At 38.7% G+C, this 23,224-nt stretch overlaps 1 protein-coding gene and 1 long non-coding RNA gene across 3 annotated transcripts in view; one reads left to right on the forward strand and one right to left on the reverse strand.

The window, feature by feature from the left end:
* CCDC91 (coiled-coil domain containing 91) overlaps positions 1–12,100 on the reverse strand; it is a 357,965-nt gene extending 345,865 nt beyond the window's left edge. For both annotated transcript variants that reach the window (XM_057701142.1, XM_057701138.1), the window contains exon 1: positions 11,903–12,100. The gene's annotated coding sequence lies outside the window, so the exon portion shown is untranslated. The remainder of the gene's footprint in view (positions 1–11,902) is intronic.
* Positions 11,900–18,749, forward strand: LOC130832629 (uncharacterized). The gene is made up of 3 exons (XR_009048336.1): positions 11,900–11,960; positions 12,337–14,923; positions 17,980–18,749. It is a non-coding gene; the product is annotated as an uncharacterized LOC130832629 (long non-coding RNA).
* Positions 18,750–23,224: the final 4,475 nt, after the last annotated feature.

The following is a 23,224-nucleotide window of genomic DNA, read 5'->3' on the forward strand; positions in this document are numbered from 1 at the left end:
GCTTACAGACGAACAATAAAGGAACCTCTGCTGGTCACAGAATAACGCAAAAAAAAAAAAACCCAAGGCAAGGAGAAGGACACTTACAACTGAGACGCTAAGGAAACAGAAATAGTAGTATCAATACCTATTGAACTGGTCCATTCGGGGATCAGTTCTGGATTTTTTTTTTCTTTTTTTTCCTTTCTCTCCTTTTTTTTTTCTTTTTTTGATTTATTAAATACGATCTTAGCCCTAAGGGATCTACAAGTTTTACAACATAATTTTTTAAGGATATTTTTTACTTTTTTTTTTTTTTTTTTTTTTTTTGCCTTTTTATATACTTCTATATCTAGCTAAGTTTTTGGTAGTACGGACAAAATATCTTTCATACTTTCCTTTCATCCCTTTCTTTTATACACTTCTATTCCTTTCTTTTTCGTTGCATATTTCCAACCAAATTACGCTCTTCTGTTCCCCTTTCTTCCAGCCATTTTAAGTGTATTTTATCTTAACATACTTATAAGCAACACTATCGGTCTGCTCAGACTCCTTGCTCTATTCTTCAGATGATGCACTGCCTTGGTATTAATATTAGGCTTTTGTCTTTATCTTAGTTCTTACTACAGTTGTCTAATTACATTCTGAGAATCTCCATTCTCTCTGGTGGTACTCCAGCTCATTTCTATATTTGATCCTAGCTTACAAAATCTCCCTGGATTGATGTTTGTATGTGTAGGGTGTTATTTGTTGTTTGTTTGCTTTTGCTTTTGTCTCTGATTTGTTCTGTTTCAGTTGTCAATTTCTGCTGGGTTTCTCTTTGAATATCTGATAGCACACTGGGGTTCTGTCAGGTCTTTCTAGAGCCTTATGTCCTAACGGATTCAATAATTGTGTGTCTTATACATGTATGTGTTTCCTAGACTGAATATTCGTCTACTCCAATACTTGGACATTAGTCTGAGGCTTGGACAGTCTTCTATAAACACCTCTATCACCAGGACAAGCAACCCCAAAAGCTTGGACAACCATGAGGAAACAAAGAAACACCATGCAGGCAAAGGAGCAGGAAAAAAACCCACAAGACCAAATAAATGAGGAGGAAATAGGAAAAAGCCCTGAAAAACAATTCAGAGTAATGATAGTAAAAATGATACAAAATCTCGATAACAAAATAGAGAAAGTACAAGAAACAGTTCATAAGAACTCAGAAAAACAAACAGCAATGGATAACAAAATAACTGAAATTAAAAATACTCTAGATGCTCTAACCAGCAGAATGACTGAGGCAGAAGAACGAATAAGTGAGTTGGAAGATAGAGTGGGAGAAATAAATGCCACAGAGCAGGAAAAAGATAAAAAAATAAAAAGACTAGAAGACAGCCTCAGAGACCTCAGTGATAACCTTAAACATACCAACATTCGAATTATAGGCATCCCAGAAGAAGAAGAAAACAAGAAAGGGTCTGAGAAAATATTTGAAGAGGTTATAGTGGAAAACTTCCCCAACATGGGAAAGGAAATAATTCACCAAGTCCAAGAAGCACAGAGAGTCCCATACAGAATAAACCCAAGGAGAAATACACCAAGACACATATTAATCAAACTAACGACAATTAAACACAAAGAAAAAATATTAAAAGCAGCAAGAGAAAAGCAACAAACAACATATAAGGGAAAACCCATCAGGATAACAGCTGACCTTTCTACAGAAACTCTGCAGGCCAGAAGGGAATGGCAGGATATCCTGAAAGTCCTGAAAGAGAGAAACCTACAGCCAAGAATACTCTACCCAGCAAGAATCTCATTCAGATTTGAGGGAGAAGAAATCAAAAGCTTTCCAGACAAGCAAAAGTTAAGAGAATTCAGCACCACCAAACCAGCCTTACAACAAGTGCTAAAGGAACTTCTCTAAGTAGGAAACACAAGAAAAGGAAAACACCTACAAATACAAACCCAAAACAATTCAGAAAATGGTAATTGGAACACACATGTCAATAATCACCTTAAATGTAAATGGACTAAATGCTCCAACCAAAAGACACAGACTGCCTGAATGGATACAAAAACAAGACCCTTCTGTATGCTGCCTACAAGAAACCCACTTCAGACCAAGGGATACATATAGACTGAAAGTGAAGGGATGGAAAAAGATATTCCATGCAAATGGAAGTCAAAAGAAAGCTGGAGTAGCAATACTCATATCAGACAAATTAGACTTGAAAGTAAAGACTATTAAAAGAGACAAGGAAGGGCACTACATAATGATCAAGGGATCCATCCAAGAAGAACATATCACAATGGTAAATGTCTATGCCCCCAATATAGGAGCACCTCAATACATAAGGCAAATGCTAACAGCTATAAAAGGGGACATCAACAGTAACACAATTATAGTGGGAGACTTGAACACCCCACTTACATCAATGGACAGATCATCCAAACAGAAAATAAATAAAGACACACAAGCTTTAAATGACACATTAGACCATCTCGACTTAATTGATATTTATAGGACATTCCATCCAAAAACGACAGACTACACTTTCTTCTCAAGTGCACACAGAACATTTTCCAGGATAGATCACATCTTGGGTCACAAATCAAACCTCAGCAAATTCAAGAAAACTGAAATCATATCAAGCATCTTCTCAGACCACAACGCCATGAGACTAGATATCAATTACAGGAAAAAAACTGCAAAAAAGACAAACACATGGAGGCTAAACAATTCACTCTTAAACAACCAAGGAATCACTACAGAAATCAAAGAGGAAATCAAAAAATATCTAGAAACAAATGACAACGAAAACACAACAACCCAAAACCTATGGGACGCAGCAAAAGCAGTTCTAAGAGGGAAGTTTATAGCAATACAGTCCTACCTTAAGAAGCAAGAAAATGATCGAATAAACAACCTAACCTTACACCTAAAACAACTAGAGAAAGAAGAACAAAGAAACCCCAAAGCGAGCAGAAGGAAAGAAATCATAAAGATCAGAGCAGAAATAAATGAAAAAGAAAGGAAAGAAACCATAAAAAAAATAAATAAAACTAAAAGCTGGTTCTTTGAGAAGATTAACAAAATTGATAAACCATTAGCCAGACTCATCAAGAAAAAAAGGGAGAAGATGCAAATCAACAGAATTAGAAATGAAAAAGGAGAAGTCACAACAGACACCTCAGAAATACAAAACATCATGAGAGACTACTACAAGCAACTATATGCCAATCAATTGGATAACCTGGAAGAAATGGATACATTCTTGGAAAAATACAATCTTCCAAGACTGAACCAGGAAGAAATAGAAACCATGAACAGACCAATCACAAGTACAGAAATTGAGGCAGTGATTAAAAATCTCCCAACACACAAAAGCCCAGGACCAGATGGATTCACAGGCGAATTCTATCAAACATTTCGAGAAGAGTTAACACCTATCCTTCTCAAACTCTTCCAAAATATTGCAGAAGGCGGAGCACTCCCAAACTCATTCTACGAGGCTACCATCACCCTGATACCAAAACCAGGCAAAGATGTCACAAAAAAAGAAAACTACAGACCAATATCACTGATGAATATAGATGCAAAAATCCTCAACAAAATACTAGCTAACAGACTGCAACAGCACATTAAAAAAATCATACACCACGATCAAGTGGGGTTTATCCCTGGGATGCAAGGATTCTTCAATATACGCAAATCAATCAATGTGATACATCATATCAACAAATTGAAGGATAAAAACCATATGATCATTTCAATAGATGCAGAAAAAGCTTTTGACAAAGTTCAACATCCATTTATGATAAAAGCTCTCCAGAAAATGGGCATAGAAGGAAATTACCTCAACATCATAAAAGCCATATATGAAAAACCAAAAGCCAACATTGTTCTCAATGGAGAAAAACTGGAAGAATTCCCTCTAAGAACAGGAACAAGACAAGGGTGTCCACTCTCACCACTGTTATTCAACATAGTTTTGGAAGTGTTAGCCACAGCAATCAGAGAAGAAAAAGAAATTAAAGAAATCCAAATTGGAAAAGAAGAAGTAAAATTATCACTCTTTGCAGATGACATGATACTATATATAGAAAACCCTAAAGACTCTACCAGAAAACTGCTAGCACTCATTGATGAGTTTAGTAAAGTAGCAGGATACAAAATTAATGCACAGAAATCTCTTGCATTCCTATACACTAACAACGGAAGAGCAGAAAGGGAAATTAAGGAAACTCTCCCATTCACCATTGCAACAAAAAGAATCAAATACCTAGGAATAAACCTGCCTAAGGAGGCAAAAGATCTGTATGCAGAAAACTTTAAGACATTGATGAAAGAAATCAAAGACGACACAAACAGATGGAGGGACATACCATGTTCCTGGATTGGAAGAATCAACATCGTGAAAATGACCGTACTACCCAAAGCAATTTACAGATTTAATGCAATCCCGATCAGATTACCAATGGCATTTTTCACAGAACTAGAGCAAGAAATCTTACGATTTGTATGGAAACGCAAAAGACCCCGAATAGCCAAAGCCATCTTGAGAAGGAAAAATGGAGTAGGTGGAATCAGGCTTCCTGACTTCAAACTATACTACAAGGCCATAGTGATCAAGACAGTATGGTACTGGCACAAAAATAGAAAGGAAGATCAATGGAATAGAATAGAGAACTCAGAAGTAAGCCCAAACACATATGGGCACCTTATCTTTGACAAAGGAGGCACGAGTATACAATGGAAAAAAGACAGCCTCTTCAATAAGTGGTGCTGGGAAAATTGGACAGCAACATGTAAAAGAATGAAATTAGAACACTTCCTAACACCATACACAAAAATAAACTCCAAATGGATTAAAGACCTACATGTAAGGCCAGACACTATCAAACTCCTAGAGGAAAACATAGGCAGAATACTCTTTGACATACATCAAAGCAACATCCTTTTTGACCCACCTCCTAGAATCATGGAAATAAAATCAAGAATAAATGAATGGGACCTCATGAAACTTAAAAGCTTTTGCACAGCAAAAGAAACCATAAACAAGACTAAAAGGCAACCCTCAGAATGGGAAAAAATAATTGCCTATGAAACAACGGACAAAGGATTAACCTCCAAAATATACAAGCAGCTCAGGCAGCTTCATACCAAAAAAGCAAATAACCCAATCCACAAATGGGCAGAAGACCTAAATAGACATTTCTCCAAAGAAGACATACAGATGGCCAACAAACACATGAAAAGATGCTCCACATCACTAATCAACAGAGAAATGCAAGTCAAAGCCACAATGAGGTATCACCTCACACCAGTCAGAATGGCCATCATCACAAAGTCTGGAAACAACAAATGTTGGAGAGGGTGTGGAGAAAAGGGAACACTCCTGCACTGTTGGTGGGACTGTAAGTTGGTACAGCCACTATGGAAAACAATTTGGAGGTTCCTTAAAAAACTACAAACAGAACTACCATATGATCCAGTCATCCCACTCCTGGGCATATACCCAAAGAAAACCATAATCCCAAAAGAAACTTGTACCATCATGTTTATTGCAGCACTCTTTACAATAGCCAGGACATGGAAGCAACCTAAATGCCCATCAACAAATGAATGGATACAGAAGATGTGGCATATATATACAATGGAATATTACTCAGCTATAAAAAGGGATGAGATGGAGCTATATGTAATGAGGTGGATAGAATTACAATCTGTCATACAGAGTGAAGTAAGTCAGAAAGAGAAGGACAAATATTGTATGCTAACTCACATATACGGAATCTAAAAATGGTACTAAGGAACTCAGTGACAAGAACAAGGAAGCAGATACAGAGAATGGACTGGAGAACTCGAGGTATGGGAGGGGGCGGGGGGTGAAGGGGAAACTGAGAAGAAGCGAGAGAGTAGCACAGACATATATATACTATCAACTGTAAAATAGTCAGTGGGAAGTTGTTGTATAACAAAGGGAGTCCAACTCGAAGATGGAAGATGCCTTAGAGGACTGGGGCAGGGAGGGTGCGGGGGACTCGAGGGGGGGGGCGTCAAGGAAGGGAGGGAATATGGGGATATATGTATAAAAACAGTTGATTGAACCTGGTGTACCCCCAAAAAAATAAAATAAAAAAAATTAAAATTAAAAAAAAAAAAGTTCTCATCTCAAAATTTAAAAATTATTGTATTCTCTGCTAGTGACAATAAATCTATCTCTAGTTCTTTAATTAAAACTCTATGGCAAACAGCTAACAACAGTCTTCATACCACTTACTGGGGATTTGAGGAGAAGGGAAGAGGATACAGGTCAAGAAATATCTAAAACAACTTAAAATCAGACAATATAAAAGGACAGAAATTGGGGAAATATTTCAGAATTAACTGATACTGTCTCATGTTGATTTATTAAATTGCTTTACGAGTTTATTCTAAGAATTAAAATTAGAAGACAGATCCAGAATAAGCAGAATAAATACAAAATGTTTATGTGAACTCCATATTGGTATTGTAACCTACAAATAAAAGCGGACTGAAGAAGACTTTCGATCAAACTCCAGCTCTACCACTCACTGTTAACACAACCTTGAATAACTTTGCTTACTTGTCTGAGACTCAGTTTCCTCATCTATGAAACGGGGAAAATACTACCTACCTCAAAAGGTTCTGCTTGGAGTTCAATAAAACAGCATACACAAAGAGTTTCTGCATGATGCCGGACACAAAGATGTCTACAATTCTTATCAAAAGAAAAATATGAGTATTTTACATTACACAAAATGCATCAGGAATTCTATCTAGATCACCGGCAGCAGAATGATGATGTGGATGGAAAAGCCATTTACTTATTCCACATGCTAACCCTATAAAATAAATGCTTTAAACTAGATAAAAGCTAAGGAACTGAGTTTCTGAAATTCTAGGATTCTACCTTAAAGTGATGCCCAAAAAGTCAATGATATTGACAGCCACATTTTGCTCCAAAATTTATTATAAATAAATAGCCTGGAAGACAAATTCTAGGAATATAAAATATAACCAAGAGGCAGTGTATATTAAGAATCTGAAAAAATTTCATACACTTTGAGTAATAACCACTTTTATAAAAAATCAACTGAAAGAATTTTATCCATTATACATAAAGATTTAATATTAATTCTAATGGGGAAAATAACTATCCCTAACTACAAATCAAGAACATACAAATCAAGTTCTCAAAAAATTCATGATGTAGTAACACTCAGTGTAATGCTTAGCAAAATGGAAAAAATATAAGACAATATTTATAAATATTGTTTTTTAAATGTTTACAAAGTAAACAACAACAAAAAAAGCCAGGGACATGTAGAAGGAATTATCTCATATTCATGGAAATGGGTTAGTAACTCTTTTCTTTATAGGATTCTGTATTTCCCAATTTTCTACTATAATCAACTATAATTTCCACAATCAAAAAAAAAACAGTATTCATTTATGATTTTTAAAAAACTCTCAGTGAACTAGAAGCTAAAGAAAACTTCCTCAATCTGATGAAAACTGTATTTACAAAAAAATCTATAGATAACTACTCAATGATAAAAGATTATATGCCTTTTCTACTAAGATGAGAAACAAGGCAACGATGTCAGCTCTTGCTTGTTCTGTTTAACATCATACTGAAGTTCCTAGCCAGTGTAATGAGACAATAAATTGTAATAAATGAAATAAAAGGCAAATGAAACTGTCTCTATTAGCAGACAAGACTGTCTACATAGAAAGTCCCAATAAGTCTACCATAGCTACTAGGCCAAGGGAATTTATTAAGAAGGTTGAGAATTCAAGGTCAATATAAAGCATCTATTTATTTATATAATTGGAAATTGAAATTATTTAAAAGATTACCATTTACAACAGCATCAAATAACATGAAACACTTAGATACAAATATAACAAAATATGTGCAATATTTGTTGCTGAAGGCTTTAAAATATTAATGAAAAAAATCAAAGACTTTCTTAATGGGTTAGAAAACAACATTAAGATGTCAATTTTCTCCAAGGAAAACTATAACTTCAATGCATCCACAATCAAAATCCCAGGATGCTTTGTTACAGAAATAGGCTGATTCTAAAAATGTACATGGGGGGGGGGGGGGAAGGAGGGAGTCACCGGAGGAAGGGGATATGGGGCTATATGTATAAATACAGTTGATTCACTCTGGTGTACCTCAAAAACTGGTACAAGAGTGTAAAGCAAATATATTCCAATAAAGAGCTTAAAAAAAAAATGTACATGGAAACATGGAAAGAAAAGGAGCTAGGATACCCAAAACAATTAAAAAAAAAATAAAAAACCTATTTTGAAATTTCCTAATTTCAAGACACACTACCGATACATTAATGAAGACAGTGTAGTTTTGGCCAAAGGAGAGACACATAGGATGACGGAATAGAATTTAGAGTCCAGGAACAGATCTACACATACAGAGTCAATTGATTTTTGATAAAGGTGCCAAGAAAATTTTCTGAAGAAAGGATAGTAAGGATAGTCTTTTCAATAAATGGTGCTGGACAAGTTGGGTGTCCACATACAAAAAAAGAAAGGGAGAGAGAAAAAGAACTTTGACCCATATCTTGTACCACATACAAAGATGAATAAAAAAATTGATCAAAACAGATCACAGGCCTAAAGGTAAAATCTAAAACTATAATATAAAACTTCTAGAAGAAAAGATATTAAAAAAATATCTTTGTATCTTTGGGTTAGTCAAAATTTTCTAGACAAGAGGCAAAAGCACAAATCATAAAAGAAAAAAATGATAAACTGGACTTTTCAAAACATACAACTTCAGCTCTTTCAAAGATACTGTTAAGAAAATAAAAAGACAAATCACAGACTGAAAGAAAATATTTGTGAACATATATATGATAAAATAATTGTAACAAGACTATATAAAACTCTTACAACTCACTAAGAAAACAGACCAAAGATCTGAACAGATACTTCTCCAAAGAAGATAAACAGATAGCAAATGATAACAAATGAGCACATGAAAAGATGCTCAACATATCAGTCGACAGGAAAATTCAAATTTAAACATCACTGAGATAGCACTACAGAATAGTTAAAAAATTAAAAGTAAAATGACAAGTGCTAACCAAGATGCGGAGCAAATGGAACCATCAAACATTGCTGGTAAGGAAGTAAAATAAAACAGCTACCTTGGAAAACAGTTTGGTAATTTCTTATCAGTTAAACAAACATTTGCCACATGATCAAAGGATGCTACTCTTAGATATTTAACCAGAAGAAATGAGAGCATATGTCTACACAGAGACCTGTAGGTGAATGTACAAAGAACCGTACATGAATGTTTATAGCAGCATCATTCCTAAATGCCAAAAACTGTAAACAACCTAAATGTCTTCAACTGGTGAACAGATAAACAAGTTGTGATACAGCCACACAATGAAACAGTACTGGGCAATAAAAAAAGAACAAAGCACTGATACACGCACCAAAATGGACGAATCACAAAAGTGAAAGAAACCAGAAAACAAATTTTATACACTGTAGGAGTCCATTACAGGGACAGGGAACAGATCAGTTGCCAGATCTACTGTTGAGGGGAGGAAACTAACTACCAAGGAGCATGAGGGAACTTTTTGGAATGACAGAAATGTTCTTTGTCTGGATTGTGGTGATGGATACATGACTATTATGCATTTGTCACAATTTAAAGAACAAGATACTAAAACAAACTGTTTTACTTGTACTCAATAAACCCACATTTTAAAATACACAGGACATGTCCTTTCAAAAAATATGCATCAAATTAAATGAGCTAAACCCAGCTAAATGGGTACTGAGGTGTGGGAAACAGTGAGGAAACAAAATCCTCAGAAATACTGGAAATCAAAAAACTGACTTACCATTAGTAAATAAGAAACACCTTGATATAAAGCTACTCTAATGAGAGTTGCCTGTTTTGTTTTTATTATTTAGACAGAAAATAACAAAATTTGATGAGTTTCAAGAAAGACCAAAAGTCACAAGTAAGAGGTTGATAAAGGAGGCACAGTGATTACCAGCTAAAATTTAGACATGCTCTTTCCAATTTAATAATAAAAACAGTTTCAACCACCCTAATGCACTTCCACCCCAATTTCTGCTATGAAGAGTAAAATAATAAACCTTCAAATAGTTTCCTTTATTCATAACAATCTTATATACTTTACGAATCTTACATCTATAACTAGGGGTACAAGATAAAATGCCTCTAACCAGGCAAATTCCTATCTGTCCATTGAAGCTTCAGACCAGACCAGCTACTTGGTAACTATCTTTTTTTTTTTTTTTTTTACTGCCACCAAAAAAAAAAAATGCTCCCTGTAATGACTTTCTGCAGTTTCTTTTTGTCTGGTATTAAGATGATTAAAATAAACAGAAAGCTCTCAGAAGTTCTGAGCTGATCACTCCAACAAAAAGATACATTTCTCCACTTAATAAAAGTTAAGAGGTAAACTGCAACTTTCATCACTTTGTTTTCTTTATGCTTATTCCATTTGGCTTGTACTGTTGCTAGGAAACCAGTTCATAATAAGATTTCCCAGCCCACAGAACAACTTGCTAGCTGGCCTGGAGGATACCAAACTTTGTATCCAAGGCAAAGTATCTATCACACACTTTTCTGGCTAGCCAGCACCGTACAGGTGCACACTCCTTGGCATCCTCCCGCTCCTTTAACCTTACAGGTACAGTACAGCTAATCACAGAAATTGTAGCAGAAAGCAAATGAGATGAAGTGTACAGCTCTCCAAAGGAAGACAACGCGAATTTATTGCCAGTCCCTGTCACCCCACTTAACTATTCTGGGTATGTTGTCTTAAATTGTGGGGTGAAATGTCAGCCCACCCCAGCGACAAAATAAAACGTCAGCCCACCCAATCACTAGTACCATTCAACATCCAAACTGCGTCCAAAAGCCATCATTCAACTACCGTCCAAATAAATGTCTGGAGAGTAAGGTGGGCCTCAGTATCTATACTGTTCATAAGACGAGGGAAGGAAAAGAGTCGGAATTCTTAAGGGGCTGCTGAATCACCTACAGCTGCCGCCAGAACTTCACCCTCCAGGAAATCAGGCTCTGCCTCAACTCTCACCAGGGAAGCAAGTGAGAGTACCAGCAGCAACATCATCAAAAAGGAAGGAAGGAAGGGAGGGAAGGAGGGAAGGAGGGAAGAGAGAAAAAAGGAAACCACTCAGCGCTGCTTTTACTAGAGTTCCCACTCCTTCAGGTGAAACCAAAACTCGGTTTCATGTCCAAAGCTTTGCTCCGCAGTACGCAACAAGGGCAGATCGAAGAAGCATCTTTATTGAGAGAAGAGGGGGCGCACTCAGGGGATGAAGGATGCCTCACCACTTGGAAAGTTACTGGCTACTGCCTTCACCCCGAAAAGCCACTTTCATTGCAACCTGTGGCCCAAAATGACAACAAGAAAATGTGGCTGCAGGCCGTTGTAGAGCTTTTACCCTGGTGTACTTGGCCAAGTAGGAGTAAAAACATAAACCAAGGGCGATCGGCGAAAACTCGACAAGGATCAAATTCACTATTCAGAGGGAGCCTCTGTGACACCATAATCACGTGTACTTGTGCGTAGACTCTCGCAAACGTGCGATTCTGGAACGTGCAGGCGCCGAAACCTGCCGGCGAGGGCCAGCGCGGGTCGGCACGGCCCGCCGGGGGAGCGACGCTCCGCGCCCGCCCGCGGCGGGTCACGCCCCCGGACTCCCCGGCCCGGCGACGTCCCGGGGTCAGGACGCGGCGGGCCGGCGGCGGAAGCCCGGCCGCGCTCCCCGCCCGCGCCCAGGCCGCCTCCGGACGCGCCGTCGGCCCCGCGCGGCCCCGGCCCCAGACCCAGGCCCGGAAGGCGAGCGTCCGTTTACCTGCGCCCCGGCTCTCGCCGCCGCCGCCGCCGCCGCCGCTGCTCCCCCGCGCCGCCAGGTGAGCCACCCCCGGCACACAGGCCCGCTCGCGCGCACCCGGGCGCGGCCGAGACCCGGGGAGACCGCAGCCCCGGCACACGAGTTGGGGGAGCCCACGCACCACCCGGCTTCCAGCACCTCTGCCCCCGGAAGTTGATTTCCGCCAAGGCCCGCCCAACGTGGCGCCTGTCACTCAACGCCCACACGCACGTCACGTGTGCCCAGGCCCAGGCCCAGACCAGGGCCGCGCATCTTCAGAAGTCCGCATCCCTGGTTCGAGTGGTCTTCAGAGCGCTGCCCTGTAGAAGAGGTTGACTCAGGAGGTACCTCCTGTTGGCTACAGCTTCTCGTCCCCCTTGAATGACAGGCCCTGTTTCTATGCTTAATCCATGCAGATCAGACCATCCCCAAATTGGCACTCCCATCCGGAACTTGCAGAATCATTCCTGAGAAGAGCCGGCCCGCTTCATCACCTCCCAGCAGGAGTTCCTGAATACTAAGAACTGAGTTAAGAACTCAGTTAAGAACTGCTCAAGAAACAGTGGACTAGACAACAGCTCCATTGCCTCTTGACATATGGGAACCTCAAAGCACCAGGATGCACCCAAGCCCAGAGCCTCTCCAGACCACTGCTGTATGACTTCAGCCAAAGAGCTCTGCTCTAGAACTGTTTGTTCCTGTCTTCATCACTAGATCACAGCAATTTGTACATGCCATCTCTGTTTCAGAGAGAGTCTATTTTCAGCTGCCAATCCACCACCTTTTTTCCAAACCTTAAGTCAAATAGTTTCTCCTGAAGAAAAAAAGAGAATCACAAAACTGACAGTTTTATTTGAAAGCAAGCATAGTTATATAGGTTTTGATTTTGGGGGTTTTTTGGTCCGTTTCAGACTGTCAGTAGCTGTTAAAGAGAAAGTCAATCACCTGCCGTCTGTTAAAGATTCTTCCGTTTTGGCATGAAAGGGATTTGGGGAACATTTATTTAACAATTTTTTATTGTCCCTACTGGGCCAAGTTGGGACTATCCAAGAGTGGACAAGATACACTCAAGATCTTTGCTTTCAAGGAGTTGAGTCTAGTAAGAAAGACAGACAAGTAATCCTGGGAATTTGATCATAAGCCTCTGGAATATTCATGTTCATTGTATAACAAGCATTCTTTAATGTTTTGAACTCTAACATTTTGGACATTATTTTTATCATATTTCCGTTGAACAAAGGTGACTCAAGCCTCTGATCATCTCTGCTCTGTACTGGAGGTGGAAAATGTCAGCGAGGAATCCTAACAATCAGTTCTCCAGTAAATGCAGGCTCAAGTGGTTAATGAACAGTTTCAATATTGAGCATAAATGACACCTCTTCTACACCCTTTTTTCCTGTCCACCATCTTTGTGTGCATAGCAAACGGATTTCTAGTATAGCAAATGTGACGCTTTCTTACACATATTTGTTTACCTATCTATTAGACCACCGAGTCAAGGACCACTTCTCATTTGTATGTCTTTTAGTCTACTTCTCCTTTATCTTTGTATATCCTGCAATATAGCACAGTGTCTAGTGATTAGAAGAAAGAATTTAATGTGTTTCTTAAACTGAATACATACAATTACCTTTGTATCATTTTGTGTCTCATATCTCTTTCTGCTAGAAACTTCAGGTGAGTTTCTGAGAGTTTTCCTCGATATAGCTGCATGCTCCCTTTGTGCCACTTAATCCAATATTCAATATTAAACAGGTTTATAAAAACTAATATTTATTGAGCATTTGCTGTATGCCTGGAATTGGGCTAAATATTTTAAATGTGTTATCTAATTTATCATCTCGCTAACCCTCCGGAATAAGTATATTAATATATTCACTTTTTAGATAAGGATACAGACTTAGGGAGGGTAACTTGACCAAGTGGCAGAGCAAGATTCAAAGTCAGGTCTGCCCAACAAAAGGATTCGTTGACTCCCTACAGCACACTGCCTCTGCTTTTCACATCATTTGTCTGTGAACCCAAATCTTTCCACCTCCATGAAGTCTTTTCTCCTTTTATTAAGTACAGTTCAGTGGTTGTTGTTAGATTCACAAAGTCGTGCAACCATCACCACAATCAACTTTAGAACATTCTCATCATCAAAAAGAAGCCTCATATCCTTTGTCAGTCACTCCCCATTCTTCCTGTTCCCTGCTCCTCCCAGCCCTAGACAAGCACCAATCCACTTTCTGTCTCTATAGATGTCCCTCTTCTGGACATTTCATATGAAAGGAATTGTGCACTATATAGTCTTTTGTGACTGGCTTCTTTTACTTCATACCACGTTCACAAAGTTTGTTTATCCATTCTTCAGTTTGCAGATATTAGGGTTCCTACTTTTGGGCGATTATAAACAGTGCTTCTGTGAACACTCATATACAAGTTTCTGTGTCAGCATGTGTTTTCATTTCTCTTGGGTATTTACCCAAGTGGGTCGTATGATAACTCTATGTTTAACCTTTTGAGGAATTGTCAGACTGTTTTCCAAAGTAGCTGTACCACTTTTTTCATTCCCATTTGCAATGTATTGAATACGAGTCTTCTTGTCTCCTCTAGAACTTATGGCTCCACTCCTTGTCAGGGTACTTTCCATAGGCCATCTTTTTTTAATGTTAGTTACTTTTGTTATGTATGTGTCTGCAGACCCACCGTGCTAATAGATTGTCACCTTCTGAAATGAGAAACGTGGTTCCTGCCCTCAAGAAGATCAAATTTGGTGAAAGGTATGGAGACTCAAACAGAGTGAGAATAAGCACTGAAATTAAGGTTATTGTTGAAATGTGGAGGAGGAACACCTCATTCACCCTGCACTAAACCAGAAGTATTTCTTATAAAACATAAAGCTCAAGATGAGTTTTGAAGAATCAGTAGGAATTGGCCAAGCTTGGAAGAGATGAATGTGTGTTCCAGATCAAGGAACATGTACCTTTATATGTATTTCCTTACCTATGAACTGTTGAGGTAAGTATTGTATAGTGTGTGGGTAGGTATGGTGAAGCAAAGGTGATGATGTGTGGAAATGTGGCAGGAGAAATGGGAGAAGGTAGATAGGACAAGATGAATGGAGAGTTTTGTAAACCGCTAAGGAGTTTGAAATCTATCCTGCAGGTAATAGAAAACTAATGGATTATTTAGGCAAGGTTCAGGGAGAATTAGTTCAGGAGCAATATGGAGGATGGATTATTAGACAGAGAAGAGATGGCCAAGACTGGAAAAATAGAGAAACCAGTTATGAGATTGATGAAATAACTGGAATGAGAAATCATGAAAGTCTGAGTTGAGGTAGTAACCATGAAGTTGCCAGAGAGGACTTGAAAGGCATGTGGGCAGCAAAAAAAATTAAGAACTAAAGATGTATCCCAAGTTTCTGGTGCTGTTCAAAGAAGTAGGGGATTCAGGAAGAAGATGCTATACTTGCTAATAAGAAGTTGTTGTTTATATGCTGTTGCAGTCACCCACAGAAGTGAGATGGACACCCACCTAAAATTTGGTTCAGATTTCAACCACGCATATACCAAGGGGTATAAGAAAGTTTATTGCTCACATAATGAGACTTTCTAGAAAGAGCAGGGCATGCTTCCCAAGCAAGTCCATAATGGCTTTATAGAAGGGTTGGAGGAAGGCACGCAATGAGAGGCTGGCCTTGGGCATTTTATGGTGGTGAGGATGTGGCACTAGGGGGAAAACTCCCACGCTGGGGCCAAGGCTTGTGTGGCTTGAATTTCCCTCTGGCACCAGAGAAGGGAGCACACAGGCTTTCATATCAGCCTGCCCAAATGAGGGGCAAGAGGGAATGGGTGAGGCTTGAAAGTTGTCAACAGTCAAATATCAAAAATAGAGTTAGAGTCTTCATTACATATGCTTAGAGCCAGTTATTTTTTTTTACTCCAACAAAGAAAATAATAGTTGTTATATATTTATATGCTTTGAAAATGATTGTAGTAGGCACTTGCCTTCCTGGCCTTTATTTCACTCTCCCCACATTGTGCAGTGCACACCTGAGAAGTTTAAGTGGAACTAACCTCCCCCTTATCCCAAAATTAATCCAATTGGAATCATCTAATCCTGACCTATGGTGTTCCCCTGGCCATAAGAAATGGTTTGGGAATGAGTACCAATTATAGGACTTTTGCTCCAAAATTGTGTGATGTGACACCCTTTCCCCCCTTGATTTGAATGAGAAAGCATGTTGTCCTTGTTGCGGAAGGCAATCATCTTGTGACCAAGAAAATGAAAGAGACATGGACCTGATCAAATAAGTAAGGATCTGTAGCATTAAGTAGGTGAAAGGATGTAAGGGAAAAACTGTGAAAGGTTTAAATAAGTACTGTTCTGACCCCTGCCTTTTCCTGTATTCATTGTTCATTTATGTGAGCCTTCAAATTAAGTCAGCATAGTTTGATTTTTCTGCTACTGATCCTCAGTGTTGAATAATGAATGTTGAATTGTATTGAATGTTGTCAGTTTGAATTTGCTTGTTATACTTTACCTCAAAATACTTTAGTGTAGGTAATGTGATATGTGTGCATGTATGTTAGTTAAGTTACTTTATCTTCTAATGATCGTCAGTTGCCGTAATCTAGAGTTCACACTTTAGAAGTATTCAGCTGGTGTTTAATCAGAAAGGCTGCATTCCAGTCATAGCAAGGATAAGTGCTTCAGCTATCACTGTCTTCCATTAACACTTGAGACTTTGCTAATCAATAAAATGAATGCTATAAGTGGGTTTCCATGGGTGAAATTAAGGGTTTGTTGATGAGCATGATGGATGTTATAAATTGACTCTCATTGATGACCCAGTTGGTTTCATGGTATGTAGGCTGGTTAAAATATTTCAGAGACATTCCCTCCCTTACATTACCAAGATTATAAGTAGCTCTGTAGTCGACGCTTTTAGGAACAACAGCCTTCAGATCTCAAATTTAAATGTCTGAAATCCTAATAATCTTAAGCATACAAAAAATGGAACAGTTTAATTTGTACTTAACTAAAGGAAGAATCACACTCATTGCAGAGATGACTGGAGACGTGATGCTTATTATGGAGACAAGGAATAAAGTAATGGTGCCTTTCCTTTCTCTCCCCCATCCATCTTTGGAATATTCCCAATGCAGGTACCATTAAACTGAGATCTCAGGATAGGCCATTAAACTAAATTCAGACTGGTAAAGCCTGAAGATCTACTAGGAACTAGAAATTCCCAAATTTAAAAATTTGAACTATTCATTTCTGGCCATGGTTACTTGCCTACAGAAATAACGAGAGGCAAATAGTTCGAAAACCTAATGTTAAAGGGAAAACATATTGTTAAATAACCTCCAAGCCTGACTGATAATAGCCTGTGACTATTTACTCTTAGGATGATCCTCAGACGTCTGTACTCCATCTAATAGGGAATAAGCTGCCAAAATAGTGCAGCCTCCTGAAAAGAGCATCTTCCCCAGTGACCCTCTCAGATGGAGTCGTAAAGGACACAGAGAGCAAAGTTGTACCTGCTTAAAGTACACACACCACAGCCAGCCAGGAATCCTCACTGTTCTTGTCTTACAAAATCTGACAAAAATCAGTGACCACTGTGTAATGTTTCCAGATATCCTCTTTTTAATTGGGAGTTTCTATTGCAATTACTTCAGCCTTTCTCTTCCATTGCATTTTGCATTCATTGGGACTAGGTAACTCGTCATTGATGGCTAGACCATTAGGAACTCCAGGTGAAGCTAACATACTTTAGAGAGACAGACAAAAGATATTTGCTAATTAAAGTGATTGGGCAGCAAAAGGGTATACTATAGTGGACATGGTAGTTATTATCCAAACATACATTTCACTCTTTCCCCACTGTGCAGCATTCAGGTATATTGGATGAGATTGACCCTAACTTTTTCCAAGGTTAGTCCTGATTGGTAGAAGCCAGAAATTACTCCCAAGCCCCTTGCCTCAGTTTATTCAGGGGGGTTAGGGGGACACCGAGTCATAAATCAATCATTGCATCGCCCTAACTATATGAATTGTTTCAGGGGTCATCCAACAAGCACAAAGCTCAAGACAATTCCTCAGTGATTGTTGCAAGGAACTGTCTTTCTGAGGAGATAAGTGAAGATGCATACAATTCCTTCTGCTTTTAACAGTCGTCTTGTGACGATGAAGGAGACCCGTCTGAGGGCAAAAGCAGATACAGATTGTAGAACAAACCTGATTTAAATCAGAGAAATGGAGCCAAAGCTTTGATCAAATCAGTTCTAAAGCTTCCTTCCCCTCCATGGAACTTTTCACTTACGTAAGCGATTTCCACTTATTATTTAATCCATTTTAAATTGGGTTTTCTGTTACTTTCAATCACAAGTGTTTTAACTGGTAGAAAGATTCTGTCTTTCTGTCTTCGTTTTAAATGTCAGAAATTAAATTGTCCTTTTCTTAAAATGGAAAAGAACCTTACTTTCCTTCTTTCCTTTGAACATGCTCATGCCTGAGTGAGATTGAAAATGAGCCACTGTCCCTGAGAGCAGTTCTTTCACGTTCATATGATACTCAGCTTTCACATTAAACCAATAGGAAACTATTTCAAATATTGATTTGTAACATTATGTATGAAGGATGTAAATAATAAACTGTGAAAGCTTTAAGTAAGCACCTTTCTGGCCCTTCCTTCAATCAAGTCTCCTTTGAATTCTGTACAGGATGTAACCCATTTATAAAAACTTCATTCTGTAGGAGATATGTGATCCCTAACTTCACACTTTTGTAAATTGCCATTAGGTCACCATGTGGGTTTGCACAGTTTAGCTTAATTTATAACTGTGCAAGAATCACTCCCTAATGTTTGAAAATATGAATTGCTTCTATTGTTGCCTTAGGGCCTAATACACCAAAGAAGGCCCAAGGCAGAAAAAGAAACAAGAGAAGCCATCATTTTATTCATGTAATTATTACAATAAATTAATAAAAACTAATTTACATGATGAGTTGCCTTTAACTATGATATCCAAATAATAACACAGAAATATGGTCGGTTAACATAGAAAGCACGTGTCCACTCTGTTTAGTCCTCATTAAAAAAAAATTGACTTGTATCTATGGAATTAAACTTTCTAAAGACATTAAAAATGCTGAAATATTTTTTATATTCTGGTTTAATTCTAACTCCTAAATTAGTCACAAAATTCCCAGTGCTTAATTAAATGTTATGTCTCTGGTTGCTGAACACTACTTTGTGTGATGCATATTGAGAAATCCAAAAGTAACCTAGGTTTTGCATCTAAATTAAACTATCATATTGCTGCCTTAGAACTTACTCCACCACTTTTGCAGATGGAGCAAGCAGTACTCTGAGTAAAAAGCCATGCAAGAGCTGCTACAACTAAGATAAACTGTTTGAATTAAACTTTTTCAAAAATTTCGGTGCACCACAGAATTAACGCATTGTGAGAAAACTCTGAAGTTTGAAAAATGGAGTTTGAAAGAACACAGTGGAACCCCAAGCAGCATTCTCCTGAGAGTTTGATCACTCCTTTATGTTGACCAGAAAAAGCAAAGTATTACATATGAACAGTGGAATGCCCTTCAATTTATTTTTTTAAGTTTTGGGTATTAAATGATTCTAATGATAAAGAGAATTTTGTGTCATTATGTCAAACTTTAACCTAGTATAGAAAAAAACATCACCCAAACATCTGAATGAAAATTATCCCTGTTGAAGACCAACCCTGCCTGCATATTTGTTATACTGTTTAAATTACAAGTAAAACACTAATCAATTTTTTCTTTGATGACAATTTCTACATTTGAAAGCATAGTTATAAGGATGTAAAGGCACGGGGTGTATCTAACGTGCAGTGTCTAAATCTGTTTGTGGCAAAAAGCCCCAAACCTACTCCTACTGCTTCTTTGGGGGGAGGGGGTAGTTTACTAACAGCTAATGCATTGTCTTAACTATTATTCATATTATAAGTTTTCTACATTATTTTCATACATTTGTCAGAATCTTTGCTTAAGATGTGTATCTTAAACTCCCACGTCATGTAGTAATTAGCCTATTTTTTCTACCAAATGATTTAACAAATGCCAATAATGCCTTTAGATAATAATGCCTAGAGGTTGACAATAAAATTAGCTTTTACATAATGAAGTTATTTTTTAAGTAAAACTAGATTGATGAGATACCCCAAATCTAGGATTTTATAGGGATATTTGATAATGAGACTTCTGAGTAAAATATAGATTATATGAGTCCTGTTATAAGGAGTATGAATAATTGTATGCTTTTTCTTCTAGTAAATTGCTATGAATCCTTGATCACCATGTGTTAAGTTACATAAGCAACATTTCCCCCAACTTTATAATAATAGCATAAAGGCTTCTTGTTAACAATCTGTAGTGACATAAATATGCTTTACAATTTACAATTGCTATGTATAAGATACGTGTGTGTGTGCATGTATTATCTTCCAATTATATTCACTCACTAAAATATACAAGCATTTGAGTCTGTCACTGTCTCTTTACAGAAATTCACTCCCCCATCAACCTTAACAAAATTATTCTCTCTTGATTCTCTGACTTTTCAGACTTATTCTTTATCCAGTCCAAAAGGTCCCTTTCCTCCACCCTCTACTTCAATGTAGCTGTTCTGCAAGTTTTCATTCTTTGTTCTCTTCTCGCTCAGGTTTAGCCATTCTCTGTGGGTAATTTTTTCTTCTCACCACAGACTTTATCCCCTTAATGCAAATGATTCTTGAATCCACAGGTGTCTTCTGTATAAAATCTTCTCTCTCAATCTGAATTAATATACTCCACATGCCCACCCAAATCCCATTCTCTGTATCCACATTTTATGATCCCATGGAAGTTTTAACTCTCCAGCCCAGTGTTCTCTCTTGAGTTCAAAACAGACTTTATAGCTGCCTGCTAGATATGCACCTAGATGTCCCACAGGCAACTTATATGTTCCAGAACAAACTCATTATCTGTCCTCCACTAAACCTAACCATCTTCTCTCAATTGCTTTCATAAGCACCTGCATTAGTTAGAACACTAGTTTCAGCTCTAAACAAGGCTGGAAAATAATAGTGGCTTAAACAAGAAAAGTATGACTTATATCTCACATAAAAGCATAAGAGTACGTAATCAGTCTCCATGGATACCCAACCCAGCCGTGGTTCTCCCATTTTTAACACATAACTTCCTTCAAAGTCTAAGTAACATGCTCCCTTGGGCTTCCCTGGTAGCACAGTGGTTTAGAATCCGCCTGCCAAGGCAGGGGACATGGGTTCAAGCCCTGGTCTGGGAAGATCCCACATGCCTCGGAGAAACTAAGCCCGTGTGCCACAACTACTGAGCCTATGTGCCACAACTACTGAAGCCTGTGCACCTCGAGCCTATACTCCACAAGAGAAGCCACCGCAATGAGAAGCCTGCACACCACAACAAAGAGTAGCCCCTGCTCTCCACAACTAGAGAAAGCCCATGCACAGCAACAAAGACCCAATGCAGCCTAAAATAAAATAAATTTTTTAAAAAAGAAAGGAAAAGAAACATGCTCCAGCTCCTACCATCACATCTGCATTCTAATTGGCAGAACAAGGGAAAGAGGCAAGTGAAGGGAATGCCATTTCTTTTTAAGGGCGGGCACAGAAAGTACACATATCACTTCCATTCACATCCCACTGGCCAGAACTTTGCCACTTAGCCATGCCTAGCTACAAGGGAAGCTGGGAAATGTCTTCTTCAGCTGTAGCTTTGTGGCCTGCTGAAGCTCAGAGATTCTACTATGAAAAAAGAAAGGGATCATATACTCTGGGGAACAAGTGTCGCTCCCTCTCACATCCACTCTCTGATATTTCGCTACTTCTACTGCCATGTTAAACATATTCTTTTCATGTGAATGTACACTGGATGGTTTCTGATTCTGTAATCTGAGTGGGATGGAAAAGAATGCATTCATCAAACCAATGGCTACATATCTTGTTCCTAAGGATGAATTGATTCACTCTGACAAAGTGGGTTAACTCTAGCAAAGCTACCACATCTGGCACAGTAGCTGTGATCAGGGATGCTGCTTGGTTGAGCATGAGACTATTGTCATCTCACATGATCCATCCAGTTTTATCAGGAGCCAGAGGAGTGAATCAAATGGAGACAACACAGGCACAACCACCTTTAGATCTGAGGTCAGCAAACTTATCCTGTAAAGGGCCAGATAATAATTAGGCTTTGCAGACTATATAGTTTCTGTTGCAACCAGTGGACCCATTGTAAACTAAACCTTGGGCAGAACTCCATTTTTTAACTGCCATCATATGGTCCCACTCTTACTGGAGGGTCCTGATGATATGTTAGGTTTCCTGGTTTCAGTGTCGAGTAAGGCTCACCGCCCAACTGTTTTTAAAATGTTAGTGGCCTTCGGTCCCTTTTGAGAAGGACTCTGGGAATCATAACCCTATACTTGCCATGATCATGACAGGGTCCATCCCTGTGAGGACCTCCCACTGCAGTGAATGGGTTCTGGGTCTGAAAATTGGCTCAGATCCATAATTTGGGCAAAGGATCATGACACTTTTATCATGGTGGCCACTCTCAGCCTCCCCGTTATCCATTCTTGCATTCTCCTGCTGGTAGCTGCTGAGTGATTCCATGGTCGCTGTCCGTCTATTCTGCCCATAGGGCTGTCGCATTCTCTTAACATTTTTAGCTCTGTGAGTTTTGCCTGCCATTCTGACCTTGTCAGTCATTACAATAATTGAAAACCCCTGGCTTCTGGCAGTTAAGTGCCTCCACCTAGCCTCTAGTGTTTCAGGGTCGTATCATCTCCTTTGCCGTCAATGAGACAAGGTCTATAATGGCCTCTCCTACTATAATTTCTGGCCTAGAGAGGAGCACCACCAATCTACTGTTTAGTGATGCTGGTTCTCCTCTCACCAGTACATCCGTGTGGCCTTGGTAAACTGTGAGTCCTCTGGGCCTTCCTGTGGAACATATTCATCTCACAGTCTTGCCAGCCATACTTGTGTGTATGTGTGTGTGTGTGTATGTATTCAAGCATGCCTGTTTTCCTGAGCTTTTACTCCCTTACCCAACCTTTTGCCATGGCAATCCTATCATTTCACCTTTGCATATCATGGACCATCTGTCTTGGCTGGCATTTAATCATCTTTAAAATTCAGCCACTCTGACCATAAAGTCTCTGTCTTGGTCCTCTGCTTTTTCTAGTCTCCCCTTGCAGGAAGTGAGACCATCTTTGTATGCAACCAAAGAGGCCCCCTCAAC

This window comes from Hippopotamus amphibius, chromosome 12, assembly GCF_030028045.1.
Source record: "Hippopotamus amphibius kiboko isolate mHipAmp2 chromosome 12, mHipAmp2.hap2, whole genome shotgun sequence".
NCBI classification, from domain to species: Eukaryota; Metazoa; Chordata; class Mammalia; order Artiodactyla; family Hippopotamidae; genus Hippopotamus; species Hippopotamus amphibius.